The sequence below is a fragment of the Pimephales promelas genome, chromosome 2, assembly GCF_988280905.1.
Source record: "Pimephales promelas chromosome 2, fPimPro1.hap1.1, whole genome shotgun sequence".
NCBI lineage: Eukaryota > Metazoa > Chordata > Actinopteri > Cypriniformes > Leuciscidae > Pimephales > Pimephales promelas.
Window position 1 is genome coordinate 43,525,023 of NC_142770.1, and position 21,746 is coordinate 43,546,768.

At 37.0% G+C, this 21,746-nt stretch overlaps 1 long non-coding RNA gene across 1 annotated transcript; it reads right to left on the reverse strand.

The window, feature by feature from the left end:
• Positions 1–13,775: 13,775 nt before the first annotated feature.
• LOC148997556 (uncharacterized) lies at positions 13,776–16,112 on the reverse strand. The gene is made up of 3 exons (XR_016147307.1): positions 15,949–16,112; positions 15,363–15,536; positions 13,776–15,135 (listed from the first exon to the last, which is right to left on the reverse strand). It is a non-coding gene; the product is annotated as an uncharacterized LOC148997556 (long non-coding RNA).
• Between the last annotated feature and the right edge of the window lie 5,634 nt (positions 16,113–21,746).

Below are 21,746 nucleotides of genomic sequence, written 5' to 3' on the forward strand. Positions count from 1 at the left end.
ATATATATATATATATATATATATATATATACATACATACATACATATATTAAACTTTTAAAGTATTCTGAAATATATAAATAGAAGTAGCCTAAATAAAAAAACAGAACAAATTAACCCTTTAGGCGCCTTTTTCCTAAAACGTTCGATTTTGACATCTCGATTTTAAAAGACTACATCTTAAAAGTGAAACAAGATAGATACTTTCTGTAAATTAGAGAAATATTAAGGAGGACCCAAAGTTTATGTAAGGATTAAATTTCCCCATCTAATTTGCATATTATGATGTCAGCAGTCTTGGATTATATAATTTTCATGAAAAGTCACATGTTTAAATGATAAAATGCAGCACTTCTTTCCCCCACAAAATGTCCATCACCTTCTGTATGCTAAATTGCACAATACTGAATGCTCAGGAATATAGTAAGTAGTAAACAAACTGTGTAAATCATTGCTAATAAATGGTAGAACAAACTGTATGCATGTAGTGGTTGGCCTTTTGCTGTAGAGATTTTCCATTTACTACATACAGTAGGCACTCTGATTCCATGTATGGGGCATATATTATTCATATGACACAAACACTAGTAGACAAGACCTTTAGTTGATTTAAACCAAATCTAGCATTAGGCCAGCATATCACTAGAATAACTACTTGAATCATATTATATATGGGTGATTCTCCAACTATGGTACTAGACTTGGACATATATTCTATAGATCTATATTGAATGGCGGCTTTTTTTTAAAAGGATTTAAATGCTTTTTTTGTAATAATCGCGATTTAGAATTGTCATGACACACGGTACGGGACAGAAGATCCAATTGCAGCAGTTTATTAATATAATATAATTAATATTAATATAATATAATTAATATCATGGATGAACATACTCATTTTCTGGCTCCTTCTTATCTTGTTTTTATGTTGTGGTGTGAATGCACATGTTTAGTGGGGGTGAGAGTGTTGTGTCATTACCTGATCCACTCCAGCTGATCATTATCATCACCAGTTGCAGCCCATTTCCTCACCTTATAAATACCCAAAGGGTTTTTGTCCTCTTTGTCAGGTCTCCTGTGTCAGTCTTCCAGTCCTGTCTTCCCGCTCGTCTGGTGTTCATGTTTCTGTGGATTATCGTTGGTGTTGGATTATTGTTGTCTTTGTGTGGATTCCGTCATCATCATCTCATCTCTTCTGTTCCTGTCGTCACCATCGAAGTCCCTGTGCCATCCTCCACGCCCGTCATTGTTCATTTCAATAAACTGGTTAACTCGCGCTTGCTCTCTGATCCGTTATTCACTGGTATGACATGTAAGGGTAATACAAATCGTAGTCTTCCAGTCAGGGGTCAAAATCCATGAAATCAAAACACCAACCAACTAGAAACCCGACCAAGGAATGGTGATATCTAACAACGACTCCGTACACATACTAACACAGACAGGAATATATACACAGATCTAACAAGACTAACACAGAACAGCTGGGAACAATGATTACAGGGAACAGCTGAGTACAATAAACTGATGAGTGACAGTGACAGACAGAATGCTGGGAAATGAAGTCAATAGTGAAAGACACCGTGATAACGAGGACCTCTAGTGACAAACAAGGGAACACAACCAAACACTATGACAAGAATAGTATCTGTAAAACCAAAAAGACTGAATCGGTTGTCTGGGTGTGTGAAATAATGAACGAACGCACAGATGCATAGCCTACTGTTACAGACGAAATAGATTATAAAGTTTTTACTATAAACTAGACATCAAGTAAGCTTTATTTAGACAGTTTCTGCTCATATTTTAAATATATAGTTTGTTTTGTCAAAAAATAAACAAATCAACTGTTATCCAATGCAAGCTATATCAAAATAATGAAGCCACCGGAAGTGTTCGAGCGGCCATATTGTGATTCCCTACCAGCAGAGGGCTCCAACGGCCGTTATACAGAGATAGTAGCTCCGACGGCACTTTTAAGATGACCTGGTGTGCATCAACAAGTGTAAAACAGAGATCACAAAAGGATCTTAAAAAACTGCTCACAGGTTGTACATATACATATAGATATAGATATTAGTGCTGTAGCGGCGTGTCGATGCTTCGACGTCAAAATTGCGTCGACGTCATATTTTTGCGTCGCCGCTTCTTTATTTATTTATTTTTTGCATGTTCCCAGCGGTACAGCTTGCCACACACACGTGGGAGACCGAAACATTGCAGAATAGAGGACGAAGACAACTAGAAGTGAATGTGCTATCCATTAAATGAATCACACACAGTAAACAAACCCTTAAGAAAAAAAAACTTAGACGCAATTTAGACGCGCAAACTGGGTGCTGGTGTGGTGAGACGTACAAGCTCTGGCAGATTCGGCTTGAAGTCGTACATCCCGGACGCGGCGCGCGTTGTTACAAAAAAAAGGCGTACACACAGCCAGCCACACTAGTCAGCTGCAAATATGGCTTGACCCCAAAAAAATTCTAACAAAAGGTTTCTCAGTGGTTTATAGTAGTATCAGATGTACTTAAAAACATACTAAAAGTTTACCAAAGTTTGACTCCAAGAAAGGCCCCATTTTCAAAATGGCAGCCGTCATATCTTTAAAATGACCATTACTCCTTTGTATTCCTCCTAGACCAGGAATACTGGTGCCTGATAGATGTTTTGGCCATGTAATATTATAATTCGCATATTTGCATGGTAGATAAGTGACTTCAAGTGCTATTATATATTAAAGCAATTGGTTACAAGCATATTTATGCGAAAAATAAGTAAAATTTCCCTTAAGTAATTGCATATTTCTCCTTTCTCATACCATTTTGCCTAGTGTTGGTGGTTTCTGTAGTTCATAACAATTCTTTTAATTCCAATAATGAATAAATTCATTAGAACTGTGTGGCACTGTAAAATGAGTCAAAACAGGGCTGCCACGTGAAGGCTTAGTACCACTAACCCCTTTTAATTTTTTGTCTTATTTTTTAATATTTTTTATAATGAGTGTTTTTTTTTTCCTTTTCTTTTCTTTTTTTTTTAATACTTTTCTTATTTATACATATATTTTTCTATTTGTTTCCTCTAATTCTGGTTTATTTTTTATACTTTTTTGTACTGTGACTATTACCATTAGTCGTCACACTCTTCCTCCCATAGAGGTTGATTATAGTGATTCTCACAATTCCTAACTTGACAGTCCACAAGCAAGCATGCATGGTAGTCCATATGCCCTACAACTGCACGGTTGTGTTCGGCAGGTAGTTGTGCAATTACAGTGTATCATCGATCTGCAGGAGGCTTTCTGGGGCAGCAGTCTTACTGGTCATAACTAGCAGGAACTGGTTGTCCAGCAGTTTCCATCCCTAATTCACTGTGTTCATGACACTTTCCTTTCCAATCCACACCATGATCTGGAAGTAAACTCTTTGGCAGTGGTATTTGGTTGAGTACTCAGTTGGAGGCAGACGTTCTGGGGTAACAAATGATTTGACTGTAACGATTTTCTTGCTAAAAAGGTTGTAGCGCAAAGAGTCAAGTAAGCCCATTGATCTGCATGATTGTCACAACATTCAAGAATGGACTCTGCGAGCATATCAGTCTGAACACTACTTGTGTCTTTACTTCCATGTGTTAGTTCAACAGAAAAGGCAATCGGTTTGGCTGTTGAAAGGACCACTTCTTTTTGGTGGCTCAGCTTTATTCTCTTGTTGGATTTTAATGTCTTTTTTATTTATGTACTATTCTCGACACCGTCGACATTTTGAGTACTATTTCACCAGCGGAACATCATCGTCGGCTCTTTGTACACTTGCGTTGTTGATTCCATCAGCTACCTTCTGATAAACCTCAACCACATCAGAGCCATCTCTTAAGTTTTTACAGCAAATGGGGAAAGTTTCTTGGATTATAACAACATGACTCATGGTCAAAATTGCATTTGGAGTGTACTTTTTCCTCAAGCTAATTCAACAATGTCAATTGCTGAAAATTGTGCATTTAATTTTGTTGGGTTTAGTATAATGCCCCCTGTATACTCAAAAAACGTCTATAGAGGATGCATTACACATGTATTACCTTATTCAAATTGAAATGAGTGACCTTTTTAGGGGGTTCACACACAGGCCTCTGTTCGGGCTAATTCAGATTTTTTTTATGATCCGAGTTATACAATCCAATTTAAGTTACTTTTGGGTGCAATAATTTTTACATTGAATGCAAAGTCTGTGTTTTAGCAAAAAAAGGGTATGTGTCCAAAAACACGTACTGAGTAGGAATAACATGACAGGCTAAATGGTTTACATCTCTGGTTCACCCCAAACAAAGATAAATCCTTACAGTAATCTCACAAAATCATATATTCCATAAGTTTGTAATCATGTCAGTGCAATTTAGACAAGTCCAATGGATTCATAGACCCAGAAAAAATGGGGTAAGACACCAATATTACTTTGCTAAGTCAAATAATGAAGGAGGTAGGATATTTTAAGGGCTTCTTGTCCATCTTAGACGCCATCTTGAAAATTACACCTTTCTAGTGGTCAAACTTTGGTAAACTTTTAGTATGCTATTTAGGACACCTAATACAACAAAAAACTTTTGTTAGAATTTTTTTAGGGTTGGGTGTTTCTTTTTCATAAATGCAGCCGTCTACACGGTGCGGATCCACTTGTCCGTGCGGCACTTCTGTCGCTCCGCGCTCCGCTTTGTTCCTATGGGTGACGTCACGCGACTTTAACGTGCCCGCAAAGCATCCTGGGAAGGCGGCGCTTCATTTGGAAAAATGCTGCGCGCCAAAAAGCTGGCCGATGCCCATCTTTATGCAAATGAAGTCCGTTGAACGCGCCGCAACTATTCAATAGAAGTAGAGCATATGGAGACGGAGGGAAGTCTCTCGCAGGTCCTCTGTTCTAGACTGGCCGCTGGCTCAAAACCTCGCCCATAGCGGTAAACTTGAGGAATGCCCATCAAAGTACAAATGTGGGGAGGCGTCAACGACACCACGCGACTGTCGTGTCGGACATGTGGATCTCTACCGTCATTCTTCCTGGTCTTGCGCACCCAACGCGTCAGTTTTGCTGCGCGCACATTCGCGCTCTTGCGGACGTGTCGAGTATAAACAAGGCTTTACTCCGTGTCAGCACGCGCTCTGATCAGTAGGTGCATAAACCTCTCCCGATTCATCTCCAGCAGTAGCAGCCTCCGATCGCACCACTAACTCCGCCTCCGTTTCCCTCCTCAGCTGATATTAATATTTAAATATTCTCTATGATAAAAAAATGTTTGTAAAAAAATATACTAACACGGTAATAATAACACGGTTTTGGCGGTTGTAAAGTTAATGATGGTGTTCAAATACATAGCATTAGACTAACGTTAGCCAGCTTATAGTTTCTTGATTCAGTATGTTAGTATTTATTTGAGATACATTGTTTTAGATACAAACCCAACGCAAAAATGAGAAAACTTGAAGTTGATGGCGTCCCGCATTTGTTTATTTGCATTAACGGACATAAAAAAATGTGAGGAATTGACATATGATTATGGTGGAACTGGATTGCCGTGGCGCGGTAATGCAAAGTCAAAAAGCAAGGTATTACAAAAGTCTGACAACTGATACCGACCTTTACAACTAAAAATCAAGGTTGAATTAACTTCTGTCTGTTAACTGGGTATTATATATTAAGAACTTTTTAATATATTTTGAAAACAGTCCTCTCCAGAGCCCACTCTTGCCCATGATTCAGCTCCAGAGCCCATTCCTGCATTATATACATTAGGTAAGACCACCCCTTTTCTTATTTTTATCTTTTCCCTGATATTGAGTTGCAGCCCTCTTTTGAATTGAGTCAAAATCATTCAACACAACTCTCTACTAACACAAAACCCATTCCAGAGCGTGATCCAGCACATGGACACCCTAAAGAAATCAATGAAGCCCATGAACCTGCTCGAGGTAAATCAGGTAAGAGCATCACTTTTCCTTTGTTCCTCATGTTGGTTTGCAACCCTCTTTTAAATGTAGTCAAAATCATGCAACACAACTCTCTACTAACAAAACAAAACCCATTCCAGAGCGTGATCCAGCACATGGGCACCCTAAAGAAATCAGTGAAGCCCATGAACCTGCTCAAGGTAAATCAGGTAAGAGCATCACTTTTCCTTTCTTCTTCATGTTGGTTTGCAACCCTCTTTTAAATGTAGTCAAAATCATGCAACGCAAATTCAGTTTATATAACCAAAATCTTGCAACGCATCGTCAATGCATTGTGATATCGAATTGAACTGAATCGTTGATATGAAAATCGTAATTGCCTCAAAACGTGACACCAGTGGAGGTTCACACTCACACCACTAGTGTTCAATAAAGTTTTGTTGAGTTTAATCATCCTCTCAGTGTGATTTATCCTGACAAGCATTAGCTGAATCAATCAATTTCCAAAGTGAAAGTGTTTATTTTCTACTTTCTTTCAGTTTGTAAGAAACACACAATAAAATCCGAACAACTGACCTCTTTTGAGAAATGTCTGGCTTGCCATGGACCATTCTCCTCTCTTAAGTGGTCTGGAGTCAAAATGTATAGGTAATTTTTTTTTTATTGGATTTTTATAGATATTTTGAATAAAACTAAACTGTTGGCCAGTTTCAACAACAATGAATGGTGAACAGTTTGTAATTGTTAAATAAATGACATTTTCCATATTTGAATTTCAACTTAAATCATTTGTACTTCTCAGCTTGCTTCACTGTACGGCATGCACAGTGTTTCGAAAAACTGCAAAATGATGTAAGCAATTACCATAAATAAGTACATCAAAATATATTAAAGTAATTTCTATGCATGAATATGAAATTTAACTCTATAAATGTTCTACCAATGTTTCTTCAGTATACATCAACTGATGAAAGTGAGGAGGATGAAATGTGTACCCTGTTCTGAATCTGAATCTGATGACCCAGTCAGTAGTCCACTGGATGCATTAATTACATGTGAAAAATTGGTAGAAACGACACCAGATGACACCATCCATGAGTCTATGGACTACACAGAGGTTCAAGATACAACCCAAAAAAAATATTTTCCTGACAGCCATTCAGAAGCTCAAACATCTACTTGTCAAATCAGGGCAAAATTTTTGCTTTGTATGTGAAGAATCCCAGTCCAAAATTTCTAGACACTTTAAAGTCCATGCCAAAGACAACATGGAAATAGCAGAGGCTCTGAGTTTACCTGCAAAATCTAAAAAAAGGAAACAACTGCTTGAAAAATTGAGAAACCGAGGCAACTTCAACCACAACAACAAAGTCCTTAAAAAAGGAGAGGGTGCATTAAAAGTAAAACGACGAGCATTTAAAAACACAGGTTCAACCCGGAAGAAATATGAATATTGCGTATATTGCAAAGGAATGTTTTTGAGAAATGAGCTGTGGAGACACATGAGAGGATGCAAGTCCAAACCAGCCAAGACCGATAAGGCTACTGAGGGCAGACAGAGAGTCCTAACCATCGCTGCAGTGGCAAAATCTGCCTTCTCTGGTAAAACAGATGAAGGATTAATGAGATTGTTGAGTAAAATGAACGAAGATCAAATTTCCCATGTTGTGAGACATGATTCTGGTCTTCTTCAATTTGCTCAGTCCTTATATAATCAGCACGGATTTCACATTACAAAACATGAGTACATTCGCCAGAAGGTCCGTGAGCTTGGCAGATTCATGATAGCATTGCATAAAAAATGTCCATCTGCAACTCTGGATGATGCCATGAAGCCAGCAAATTTCATGAATGTCATTCAAGCAGTTAGAGAAACTGCTGGATTCAATGAAAGTACACATTCTTACCAAATCCCAAGCTTGGCTTTAAAAATTGGACACTCCCTCTTAAAAGTAAGTGAAATTATCCAATGCCATGTTCTTATTGCTGGAAACACAGAGTTGGCAAGCAGTGCAGAAGGATTTCAGAAACTGTACAAATCAAAGTGGTCAGAATTTATATCTCACACAGCGTTAAGCACCATTAATGATTTGAAATACAACAAACCGACCAAAATGCCACTCACTCAAGACATCGAAAAACTTAATGACTATCTACAAAGAAGTGCAGAATCGGCCTTCCGGGAACTTAGCCAAAAGACCTCAGATGACAACTATGCACGTCTCACCAAGCTAACACTGACAAGGATCATTCTGTTCAACAGACGACGGGTTGGAGAGGTCTCCAAGATGCCTTTAAAAAATTTCCTCCAAAGAGATGACTCGCACACATCTGACGAGCTGGGTCTATCAGCTTATGAGAAGAGCTTGTGCAAATATTTTACACGAGTTGAGCTGAAAGGAAAAAGAGGACGAAGAGTTGCCGTTTTACTCAATCCAGACATCACAAAAGCTCTGGAACTGCTGAATGAGAAGCGGGCACAATGTGGAGTACTGCAAGAAAATGAATTCCTCTTTGCTATTCCAAAGTGCTCTAGCCACTACAGAGGTCACGACTGTCTCAAGAGGTTTGTTGCTGAGTGTGGTGCAACTCACCCAGAGTACTTGAGATCGACACAACTGAGGAAACAAGTTGCAACAACCTCCCAAATTCTTAATTTAAAAAATAATGAACTGGAACAACTAGCAGACTTTTTAGGCCACAATATTAATGTGCATAGAGAATATTACAGACTACCTGAGGCAACCATCCAAGTGACCAAAATTTCAAAACTGCTTCTAGCCCTTGAAAAGGGAAAGCTGACATAATTAAAAGGAAAATCTCTTGATGAAATCCAAGGTACAGTTACTATTAATTGTTTTTAATCAATTAAGTAATGAGTACTAACTAACATGGAAGGGTCAATGTTAAGCTTATTAGGGGTTCAAGCACGAAGTGCTGAAACCCTATTGTTTTTGTACTGATTTTTATTATTAGGGGTTCAAGCACGAAGTGCTGAAAACCTATTGTAATTGTACTGATTTTTATTATTATTAGGGGTTCAAGCACGAAGTGCTGAAACCCTATTGTAATTGTTAAGATTTTTATTATTAGGTGTTCAAGCACGAAGTGCTGAAAACCTATTGTAATTGTACCGATTTTTATTAGGTGTTCAGGCACGAATGTGCTGAAAACCTATTGTATTTGCTAGAAAGAAAAAAAAAATCCCCTAAAACGCATCGTGCAGCCCAAACCGTAAGGGCTGGAGCTCTGAAACTTTTTCAGATGGTAGGGCCTCAAATTGTGGAGAAGCTATCAGAGTATGAGCCCGATTGGCCCATAGGTGGCGCTACAGCAACCAAAAGTACTAAATTGCTCATAACTCCAAGACCGTTTGACTTAGCTTCAATGTTTTTACACCACTGTAATCCCTGGCTCAAGACGGAAATTTGTTATTTCGGTTTTTGTCCAAAACCCACTTTTGCGAACTAGTCCCTGGATTTTTGCCCGATCGGGACCAATCCAGTCTAGGCCTATTCTCTGGACTCTCTAGATCAATAATTATCGAAAAAAAGTAGAACTTTTGCTTTTGATTGGCTTTAACAGGGTCGTTTACAAAAGGGGTGGGACAAAATGCACCTAAAATCATATAAATCCTAAAGGAAAACTCAAAATTTTCACAATTGATGAGCATATGTCTCATAACATGCCGAAGAAACATGCACAGTTTCATGGAGATCGGACCATAGGTGGCACTATAACTGTTAAAAAGCTTTAAAACCATGCATTTCCAATGTGAAATTGCCTGTATTGATTGTAAATGGTGTTTTACATCTATTATGTCCGTGGATAAATGCATGTTAAATAAAATTGAATGCCTTTCGATGCTTTTGTGCTTAAAGGCCTGAACTGCTTGAACACCGATAAATGCTGCTTGCAGCTTTAATTGTTTTTATATTTAATAACATTATGACTTTTATCTAATGTGAAGGAACTATTTTCATTGTTTTTATCAGTGGGAACACATTGAACTACTTAAATATAAATATAAACATAACATGTTATTAAATATAAAACTAGCCTACTAAAAACTACTTGTAGCCTATTTCTTGCAATGTCTCGTGCATCATACTTGCAGGCAACGCTTGGCAAGTCGTATTGTATAAAGTGCTACACAAATAAAGGTGACGTTTGTCATAAATTATGACTTGGCAATGCCGTACCATCCCCCATTTACATGAGCGTATTCATGCTGTAGAGAATATGGGGCAGTTTGACCAATTAGATAATTGTAATTATGTCTCCTCCTACTGTACATGTCTGAATGAAATATAGGACAATAAAACAATAAACCAATTTGTAGAAAGAAACAACAACAGAAACTGAGAAATTAAGCCAAATTGTTATTTTCCCATTGTAAAAACAAATCAAAAACAAGATGTCTTTTCATTTCTCATTTCTACTTTCCAAATAGTACAATAAAAGGACAACGCATACACTGTTTGGACATCTTTTGGCGAAGGGTGATTTCATAATAACAATTCTGTCCATATTTTTTTCTCCATAGTGGCAAGAAGTGGAGGAGTACCTGGGTCTCGGAGGAAGCTATGCAGTAGTTACTATAGGGAAATACTGTCTGTTTAAATTCATACACAAACATGGCAATACATATAAAGAAATTAACACAGTATGTGTACTAATTGTGCTTATATACATTTGGTTAGCATTATTTAAATAACATGTGTATCATACAGTTTTTCCTACAATAAAGTTCTGTTTATAGAGTGTTGTCTGTAAGTGTGGTGAGTATTGTGTATTGAAGTGTTAAACAATTTCATAGATATCATGAGATATAAGGGGTGGCAGTGGTTTAGTGGTTCATATAGGTTGTCTACAAACCGGAAGGTGACCAAGTGTCCACCTGACCAAGTGTCGAGGTGTCCGTGAGCAAGACACCTAACCTCGCCTGTTCCCGACGAGCTGGATGGCGCCTTGCATGGCTGACACTGCTGTCGGTGTATGAATGAGTGTGTGAATGGGTGAATGTGAGGCAAAAATGTAAAGCGCTTTGGTGGCCTTTCGGTCTATGAAAGCGCTATATAAAATGCAGTCCATGTAAAACCATGTTGTTGTTTTTTTAATTTCTTAATATATAATATTTTATATATATATAAATAAACATTAACCATGATTTTTTTTTACTTGAAACGTTTTTTGTAGTCATATTAGTGACAATTGGGACAATAATAAACCAACATTTAACAAACATGCTGTGGCAAATACGCCAAATTTCAGTTACATGAAGGGAAGGTGCTTAAAATTACGCGTTTGGCACAACTTGAATGATTAACATGGAAGCTATACAATCAAGAGGATGTATTACTGACGTCCAGCACTTAAGGAAGAGCATGGAGATGGAGAGGTATTTTTTTATAAGCAACGTCTTTGAAATAATTGCTGAATTTCACAGTTATTTAACTGACTAATGAAACTTATTGTTAGAGCTGCTTTTTCAGCAGAATTTGAATTTGTGTCATATTTGAAATGCAGCATTCTGTTAGTTTTTCAGTATTGTTATTAGTTTATTACTGCGAGAGTAATTGCTTTGAAACAATCTGGTTCACCCATTACCACCATTTAAGAAAACAAAGAAAGAAATATAAAGAGATAATCTGTAGCCTATATATTCATTTTTGCTAAATAAATATTCCACATATTCTCATGATTTAAGCTAGCTAGACACAGCAGATGTTATGCTGTTCAATCTTTTATCCTCAGGTTGCCCCAACTCTGGGTTGGGTGCACTCTCAGGAAAAAAGGTACAAAAGCTGTCACTGGGACAGTACCCTTCAAAAGGGTTTTAATATGTACACTTTTCACTGTCATTTTGCCAAGTAAGATATGGTCCTGGATCAACATATTTTGTCATATTTTGACTAACATTCCTGTCCCAAAATGTAGTCCTCAGCCAATTCCTACCCCTATAAACCTAACCCTTCCCATAAATTTTCCCTAAAATCAGAGGGCAATGAAAGGTGAATAACACTGATGTTTAAGTACTTAACCCTGGTTCTAAGCCTAAACTTGACATAAACTGTAAACTTGTCCCTCAAATCTGATTTGTAGATTGGAAAGTTGATCCAGGATCAACAAAGATGTTGATCCAGGAACATGTGTTACTTGGTGAAATCACATTCACCGGGGTACGGTCATGTACTTTTTAGGGACTAAAATGCACACTTTAGGTACAAAGGTGTACCTTTTGAAAAGGTACCGCCACAGTCACAGCTTTTGTACTTTTTTTCTGAAAGTGTGCCGTTCTGTTCCCTATGGCCACTATAACTATGAATCTCTAGTGCCCCACATAACTTCCTGCACAGTAGTAACCAGACAGACTCCAGAAAATGAGTCTTAAATTTCTTAAATATAAATGTGATTGAACAGTTTCCTGTACACAACGAGTAGAATACGTGTCGGTTTTAGTGCCCTTCCACCCCCAGGGGCCCAGTAGTGCCCCACGGAAGAGCCAAAAAACTCACTTTTTAACTGGCTGCAAATCAAAGTCTGATTAGTGTATTTAAAAGAAACTTGGCAAGACAATTACTACTACTACTATGCTTGATAAATAATGTTGGACACAGCTGCCAGACATGTATGGAAAGGTGGTATAAATGTGTTTTAAAAAGTGTGCACAGTAAAATACTAAATAACAGCATGCCTCTCATATATCTTACAGAGGTTTATCCAATTAACATATTTTTGGGAAAAAAACTTCATTAAGGATACAGTTTATTTAATTGAATCCCTACATATTGTAAACTACCTTACCCATAAGCCTCTGTCATTATACTATTGGAATGGGAAACCATTGCGTTGATACTTGTAATTTTTGAAGTGTGTAGGCTCAGGGTTAGGATCTCGGTAAAGGGACAATTTCTTTACAACATAACAACGCAATATTGTTAACTGACCTTATTATTGACGTAATAATAACAGCAACGGGTTTAAAGACAATACGTCCTTTAACAGAGACGCCACGCTTCCTTATCCATATATGGGCATTTTTGACTGGATCTCCCGGTTTTATATGCACTTACAGGTTTCTGAAATACATCTCTCCGTTATATAACTAACATTTTAAAATTATAGATCCCTTTTTGTGTTTAACTTGATGTAGAACAGAAGCGTTGACCTCCCCCCCCCCCCCCCCCAGTACTTCTTTTTTTAGACATCTAAACTGTAGCACTAGCCCTCAATCGGGTTATGGGGTCTATTTCGACCCCAATCGACATTTACTTACTTAATAAAAAAAGGTTCCCTTCATCTCAGTGGAATAAGATTTTGTGACTTTTCATACATTATCTATCTATACACACAAAAAACTGGGCTTGATTCGGTTGTTCTGAAGGTATGTAAAAAAAAAAAAAAAAAAAATTTCCACTTCTGATCTTCGGGGTCAATATGACCCCACATTGAAATGAATGGGAAATATGACAAAAAAAACTAAAAATATTTTCTTCATGTGTCAAAAAAAAAATAATAAATAAAAATCCGGCATAAATCTGACATTTTTTTCTCAGAAATGAAGGCATAGCACTAGAGCATAAATGCAATGTATCATAAAAAATACTATTTTATTTCATATGCAAGCTAATGGTGTAGTTGAGGAATTGTGTGGTATTTGGATACAAAAGTACTTTATATCTCCAAAAACACAGCATTATTGAATAGATGAGAAGTAAACAAAAAAAAATTATATATTATTTGTATGATTAAAAATGTATAATTTTTTTGTAAAATTACTCAATCAATTGTTGGGGTCGTATAGACCCGCTAGCCCAGAAGTGTAAACAGGAAACCAAGACTATTTAAAGGTTAAGCATCACACTTTGTTATTTTTATTTTTGACAAGAGAATATGAATATACAATGGTAAAACATTGTGCAGAGGGTCATGAATTGTAAATTACATTTTTTTTTTAGTTATTTGAGTAAAATAACAATAGTGAGTGCAATTCTAGTGATGATTTACAATGTCAATTATGAATTTTAATATGCAAACATAAGAACTTAACTGTAGAATTACATAGCACACCTTGTCGGTGTTTAATCATGTAACAAAGACAGTAGAGATTTAATGGAAATGAAATTACAGTATATTCTTGATGTTCAGGGTGTGTTAAGGGTATCATGTGTTAGCCACATTATGTCAAAATATGATAAGAGAAAACAGGTATTAAATATAAGTTTTAACAAACATAATACACAATACAACTTTTGGCTAGATGTTTGTGTTGATTTGAGGTCTGGACAAGTTGATGCTAGCTGCCAAAAGTCAGAAGTTTTAAACTCAGTTCAGATAAAAAAAAAAATACTGTGTAGTGCATGGATGGGCAACTTCGGTCCGGGAGGGCCACCTGCAGAGTTTATGGCGCTTTTCCACTGCATGGTACGGCTCAGTACGGTTCGGCTCGCTTCGCTTTTTCACTGCATGGTACGACTCAACTCAGCACGGTTCGCTTTAGCTCGGTTTGCTTTTGTACTGCTTCAAAGTGGGTGGGATTATAGTCTGACCGTTATAGTTTGTCCGCTCCTCGGCAAACAAACAAGAGGAACGTCTGCACTTCGTCCACTGACCACGATTCAGCAATTTCTTTTTTGGAAGGTTTTTTTCTTTATTTTTTCTTCAAGCAAGTCAAGCAAGTAGTTTTAAAACAGGTGCTACAGCGGTGGCTGTTACTGGCTGTTCTTTAAATCTAGCGATGTCTCACAAATACAATGACGCTGGTAGTGACGATTCTGTCTGGCCAATCAGGGATCTGCAGTGTGTTCACGTCACATTTTAGTATCTGTATGGTACGCTTGGAGGTGGTACCATTTAAAGCGAGCTGTACCATGCAGTGGAAAAGCGCCACAAAGTAAGCCGTACCGGGCCCGTCTCTGGTGTAGTGTATTCCATCCTCAGTAAAATAAAAGGCCAAGGTGAGAAGTTAAAATCCATTGAAAACTAGCTTGTCCTCAAAAATCCTCTTCGTCCTCATCCTCCTCCAAACCATACTGGATATCCTCCTCCTCCATGTAGTCATCTTCTTTCAGCTCAAAATTGTCGAGTACACTACTGTACAGCTGACGAACAGAGGAGATGTGACTTTTGAGGTAGGACATTTTTTTTTTTCAGAAGAGAGTGAAGTCCTAGAATTCCACTTTCAGAAAATCCACAGTCCTGTTCTGCAAGTAACACAAAAAACACTAAATAAAGCATGTAATTTTAATGGAGTTGTGTTCTGCAATAATTTTCTGCTGAATTTACAGCATCAATTAACTTATTCACCAGTATAGAGCAGCAGTTATGGCTAATTACCACAGGTTCAGTTATAGAGCCTGGTATTGTGGATATACTGTATTGATGTTATTACTGCTTACAAAAGATAAACAGGAAATTATGTAGTACTTACTGTTCTTTTCCATTTCAACAGCAATATGGCTTGAATGATCGTTTAGAACAGAATGTTCTCTTTTGAGGATTTTCCAGTGATTTTTGATCTCTTTTAGGACAATGCACTCCTCTTCAGTAAGCCGGTTCAGGAACATCAGTTGGTCAAAGGCCTTTTTTTTGGTGATAAGATTATCTGTGAAGATGTTTTCAAAAATAATGCAAAGAATAGTGCATCAATTTACTTTGTACAAAGTATGTTAAATATTGAAATGATAAATTAATAAACATAAATATTTTTACACTTGCATGTATAAACAGAGACAATCCTAATGACAACAATTGAGTTTTAGTGAATATATTACATTTCATTAATGACAACTTTCAAAATAAGTTTTTAGTATATAATTTAGATATTATGGATATAAGTTATAATGGGTAAGTTACTGCATTTGGTCTTGAGGGGCTAGATTACACTGCTGCAGAGCAAGTAATATCTTGGTACAGCTGAGACGAAAGCTGATGCACAATAGGCATAAACAATATCCAATGTAAGCAGATAGATCGATACATATATCAGAATTTAAATGAGTAACAACAAGACATACCATGCTCATTCAGTAGCCATGGCCATGCATAACTCTCAGATGCCAGAATTGCATCAGCTGACTGCAGTTTTTCAAGTGCTGCCTTGTTGTATTCATCTACAGCTGCACTAAGTTTGGCTTTTTCCTCCAAAATCTTTCTGCGGAGTTTGTGTCTTCTCTTGTTTCCATCTAAAAAGACAAAAGCATGAGATCATATGTTCTATTTAAGAATTTTCTAAAGTAAAAGTAATGTAAAGACAAAAAAGGGATGTATTTAAATATGTATTTTGCTGCTGCATACTACAATGAATGCTTGAAATACATAACATTTATTTTTTTGCCCCAAGAAATTGTTAAAAGCTTTAAAATTATTTATTGTTAAAAGTGCTCTAACCTGTTTGACGGTAAAGATGTAAAGTTGTGCTATCTGCGCGTTTTTGTCGATGGGCGTGTCCGTGGCGTCGAAGATTCGCCATGAAACAGGAAGTTGTAGTAACTTGGCTGTAAATGTCCAGATCTGCACGAAATTTTACACATTTGACAAGAGTCCCGTCCTGAACAAATCTACATGCTGACATTCACCCACAGTCATAGCGCCACCTAGTGGCAACAGGAAGTGACTTTTAACGAAGCAGCCCCCGCCGTATGTTTGACCGACATGTAAGAAATTTCTGTGGTACATCTACCATGTCCAGACGCACAGAAAAGTCTCTTGGAGCGATGCCCTAAATTCAACAGGAAGTCGGCCATTTCTAATTTTACCGCCATATTTGGATTATTTACTCATTACCTACTTTAACGAACTCCTCCTAGGGATTTAGTCGGATCCACTTCAAATTTCTGCTGTGCCTTCTAAAGGCATTGAAGATGTAAAGTTGTGCTATCTGCGCGTTTTCATCAATGGGCGTGTCCGTGGCGTTGATGATTCGCCATGAAACAGGAAGTTGTAGTAACTTGGCTGTAAATGGCCAGATCTGCACCAAATTTTACACATTTGACAAGAGTCCCGCCCTGAACAAATCTACATGCCGACATTCACCCACAGTCATAGCGCCACCTTCTGGCAACAGGAAGTAAGCTTTAACGAAGCAGCCCCCGCCACATGTTTTACCGACATGTACGAAATTTCTGTGGTACATCTACCATGTCCAGACGCACAGAAAAGTCGCCTACAGCGATGCCCTTAAGTCAACAGGAAGTCGGCCATTTCTAATTTTACCGGCATTTTTTGATGATTTACTCATTATGTACTTTAACTAACTCTAGATAGTGGTTTTCTAACACCGACTCCCGTATAATGGAAATCATTATGAACATCAGCTATGTTAATTATTTCCCATCTGCCTTTCTGCTGTTATCTCGGGACGCTTGTCCCGAGAAAAATGGCGTTCGTCAGGTCCAGTTTTGTATCCAGCCTCTCAAGGGGATTTCGGATGCCCCAACGCCTTTGAAGAGACGACTCAACGCCGGCGATATGTTATGGCGCCGTTTTATATATAAACAATATTTATATTTAACATTTATATATAAACAATATGAATGTAAGCCAGAGGAGAACTGGCCCCCGACTGAGCCTGGGTTCTCCCAAGGTTTTTTCTCCATCCAATCTGATGGAGTTTTGGTTCCTTGCCACTGTCGCCTTGCTTTTGGCTTGCTTAGTTGGGGTTATTTAATATTTAATATTTAACAATATTATTGATCTGTGTTGTACTACTTTCATGTTATCACTGTGAAGCTGCTTTGATACAATCTGTATTGTGAAAAGCGCTATATAAATAAATGTGACTTGACTTGACTTGACTTAAACACACACACAGGTATCTGAAGCACATGTACAGTTAGGACAAGTAACGTCACGTGAAACACCTCCTTACATTAGAATCCTTCCGCATCTTTTACAAAAACTTTTTACAAAAACAAAATCTTTTACAAAAGCTTCACAAAACGTTTGTCTCTTGATCATGATAAACCCTCAAAAAATTACAGAATCTGCTGTTTTGTCCTTGATTGTCATTGGCTGTTTAACCAGTCTGCTCTTCATCATCAATCAGTTCAGTATTTGAAAAGCGCGCGGGAAGAAGGCACTATACTCTGCGCATGTGCGGTGACCTGCAAATTATCTCTTTTTTTACGCTTTTTTTAAACGCTTTTTACGCTCTTTTATCACGCTTCCGGGTTTCATGGGCGGGATTTGTCAACTTTGTGCATGTCCACTTCCGACGCAGTTCAACAATGGCTGAGACGAATGCTATTTATGTCACTGCTCTGTTCCACTTTGTAAATTTAGCCAACAACGCCAACCCTACGTAAGTTTTCATGGATTCCCGACTGAATTGAGTATAAGGAAGAAGTGGATTAAAACATTAAGATAAAACAAGCACGTTTGTTTGCAGCCGGCACTTTAGTGAATCAGATGAATTTACCAGGGATGCCGTATAAATAAACTTAGTGTAGACTGTCATCAGTTCGCCAGCGAGATCTGTGATTCAACAGAAGTGGCAGTGCACAAAGATCACAGAATCCGGAAGTCTACGTAACAGCGTGATAATCCCCTATCAAAAAAAATATAACTTCAAAACTTTTTGCACTTAATTCAAATAAAAAAACAAAAACAACGAAAAAACACATTCTCTTCAATACTTCTTTTATTCACAGGGTTTTTTTTTTTTTTTGCATTTGAACAGTTTTTTCTTTGATTGAAAATATATATATTTTTTTGATTGAAACAACTTTTTTGGAATTGAATGATTAAGACAAATATCCTACCCATGTATGGCCCAAACACAAAAAAGATTACTTCAATCAAAGAGAAAATTTCCAATTTTTTTAAAAAAAGTGTTCAAATGCAATTTTTGGACTCTCAAATATTTTATTTGCATTCAAAAACGATTTTGTATTTTTGAAAATGTTTATCTTTTCATTGAAGTGACTTTTTTTATTGATTCTGTTGTTTGTTTGAAGCAACTTCTTTTTTGATTGAATGATAAAGACACAAATGTCCCCATTATATGGTCCAATCAAAAAACAATGTTACTTTAATTAAAAAGGTTGCTTTAAACAAACAAAAAAAAAAAAAAAAAAAACGGACTGCTATCCAATAAAACATTTTCAATCAAAGAAAAGCAGTGTTAAAATGTATTTTTTTTTAGTCTCAAATATATTTTTGAATTCAAACACTTTTTTTCTTTGATTGAAAAGTTTTTTTTTCCAGTGAAGTTAAGGTTTTTTTAATTGAAAATAGTTTTTTTGATTGAATAATAAAGAAACAAATATACCTTCATATTATTAGCCCCTCCCCCTGATTCGACGTGGAGCTAAAAGCGGCAGCGGCGTTCGCTGTCGTGCTCTAACAAACACACACAGCGCGACGAGTGCGAAGGCCCTTGCACGATTGGAGAGACGTGTGCTGGCTCAGAACCTCTGAAGGTGAAGTGAGTTTCTCTAGGTGTTGTTTAAACACGCGTTTAACTTAGTTACGTTTGTAAAGAATGCATTGTATGCTAAAGACGATTCACCATCAGCAAAAACAGCGAGTCTATTACGTTCGGTCAAATCGCTCCAGCTCGTGAGTTTTAAGAGCACTTTTCCCTTTGATTATCTAATTTAGATTTTAGTAAAGACATGAACAGCTTAATAAAAAATATAAAATATTGTTTGTATCCATAACGTTTACTGATGGTCGCCGTGACGCCGCCAACAAACAGTGCAAGTTAGGAGATCGATCATTTGATTAGCTTTTTGGTTGCGCACCTAAGTGGCCAAATGAATACAGAAATATCAAAATGCCAAGTCGGTACGTGTACGTTTTGATAGTTTGTTTTTTCGTTTGAAACAAAAGAGACAAAATAACGAGAAACCACCCTTTTTTCGTTTGTCGTTTCAAACCAAAAACAAAGAAACGTTTTCCCGTTTTTGGTTCTGAATCCAAAAACTAAAAAAACAAAATCAAATAACGGTCCGATTTTGTTTTGTTTTTTTAATTCCTTTACCATTTTTCCGTTTGAAGATCTACAGGTTGGCCACATGACCCGGAAGTAATAGTAAATATGGCCTATCAAAATAAAAGCCAAGCTTTTAGAACGGTCATAATACGCAGCACTAACGTTATACCAGAGTCACGTTAGAAGAAGAAAAATCAATGAATAAATAGAAACCTGGGCCGGAATAAATATGTTAGCAACAGTAGTTTATTACAACTATTTAAAGGGACACTGTGTAGAGTTTTAGGTATTTTATTATCAGAAATCAATATTTTTATTCATAAATATGTCCTCAATGGTGTACAAATACCTCTGCAAATTATCTGACTTATCCTCGTAAATGAAGAATTTATTATCTTTATGTACATGGGACGGGTAGGTTAACGGAGGCTTCCATGTCGTTCCGCCATCTTGAAAAACTATAATAGCAGAGAGGGTCCAAAAGTACCACCAGCCAAACGCGTTTCCACAACGCGTTTTCGTTCAGACTCAGAGCCAGCGTCACGTCACATTGAGAGGCGCATTCCCTGAATTGCTCTCCTATGATTGCTGATTGCTCTATTATTTGTAATGGCGGACCATACATATGCCGAGTCACAGGAGAATGCATCTTCCACGCAAAAAAAGGCAAGACTGGAACGAAAAAGGAAACGTGACCGGAGATTGCAAAAAACGAGAGTAAATATCGGGATCGCGTTTTCAAGGTGGAAAGAGCTAATGCAGCATAAAGATTTCAGAAGAGACGCTGAAGTTGCCTGCTTTCTCCTCGACAGGTTAGTCAATGTTACAGTCTTACTTAATTTTTTTGTCATTGCTTGGTTGTGTACTTTATTATATATACAGTATAACATAGGTAAAAAAGTTAAACAAGGTCTTTGATGAATAGCAGCTATTGACTACTTTACTCGCTGCTATTGTGAAGGTGCTAAAAACAAGGTTTGTAAGTTTACTCTTTATAACCTAAAAATTCAGTAAGAATATAGAGATAATGAATGTTTTTGCATTGTTTGCACACCTAATGATATTTCAAGTTTTTAGTTATCTGAAATTTTATGTTATTTATCATTTATACTGTGACCTCGCATTGAATAATACAGACGCATACAGTAATTTTGTATGTAGCCTATGCTAGGGCTGGGCGATATATCGAACGATATTGAATGCGCATCTAATCAGTAAAGCCGGTTCCTTGATTAGCAGTAAATCACCTTCACCTACTTTCAGATGGAGCGGCATTCACTACAAAGAGCCGTAGATCACTGACAAGCTGAGCCATATCGCGTTAATATCGAGGACATATGATATCGATATTTAATGCGATATGGCTCAGCTGGTCAGTGAACTACGGCTCTTCGTCAGGACAAAATCTCCTGTGTTAAACTAACACACCTGGGAGTGTATATGAGTCCGCACTCAAGAGTGTTAAAGTTAATTAGATAATTAAGTGATTAAATGAGTGATGATTGAGCATTATTGAAGACACCTAAAGCAGAATCACAAGGAAAAAATCTAAAATTTTAAGCCACCGTTATGGAGATGAGTGTTTGCTTTAGTTGGGCTCTTCACCCTTATATTATTAACTTTATATTTTAATTTGCTGTTGCATCTGAGTTATATCTATCAGATAAACAATAATAAAATGATTTGTCATATAATGACATTTATCATTTGAAATGTATGTAATTATATATATATATATATAATAAATATATAAAGTTTATAATAAAGTTTATTTATAAAATGTATAACATATAATTTATTCTGTTGCTTAGTGTATGACTTAGATTCTGAATAAATGTCCAGAATGTTAAATATAATAGACAGTTTTCTCAAAAGTTG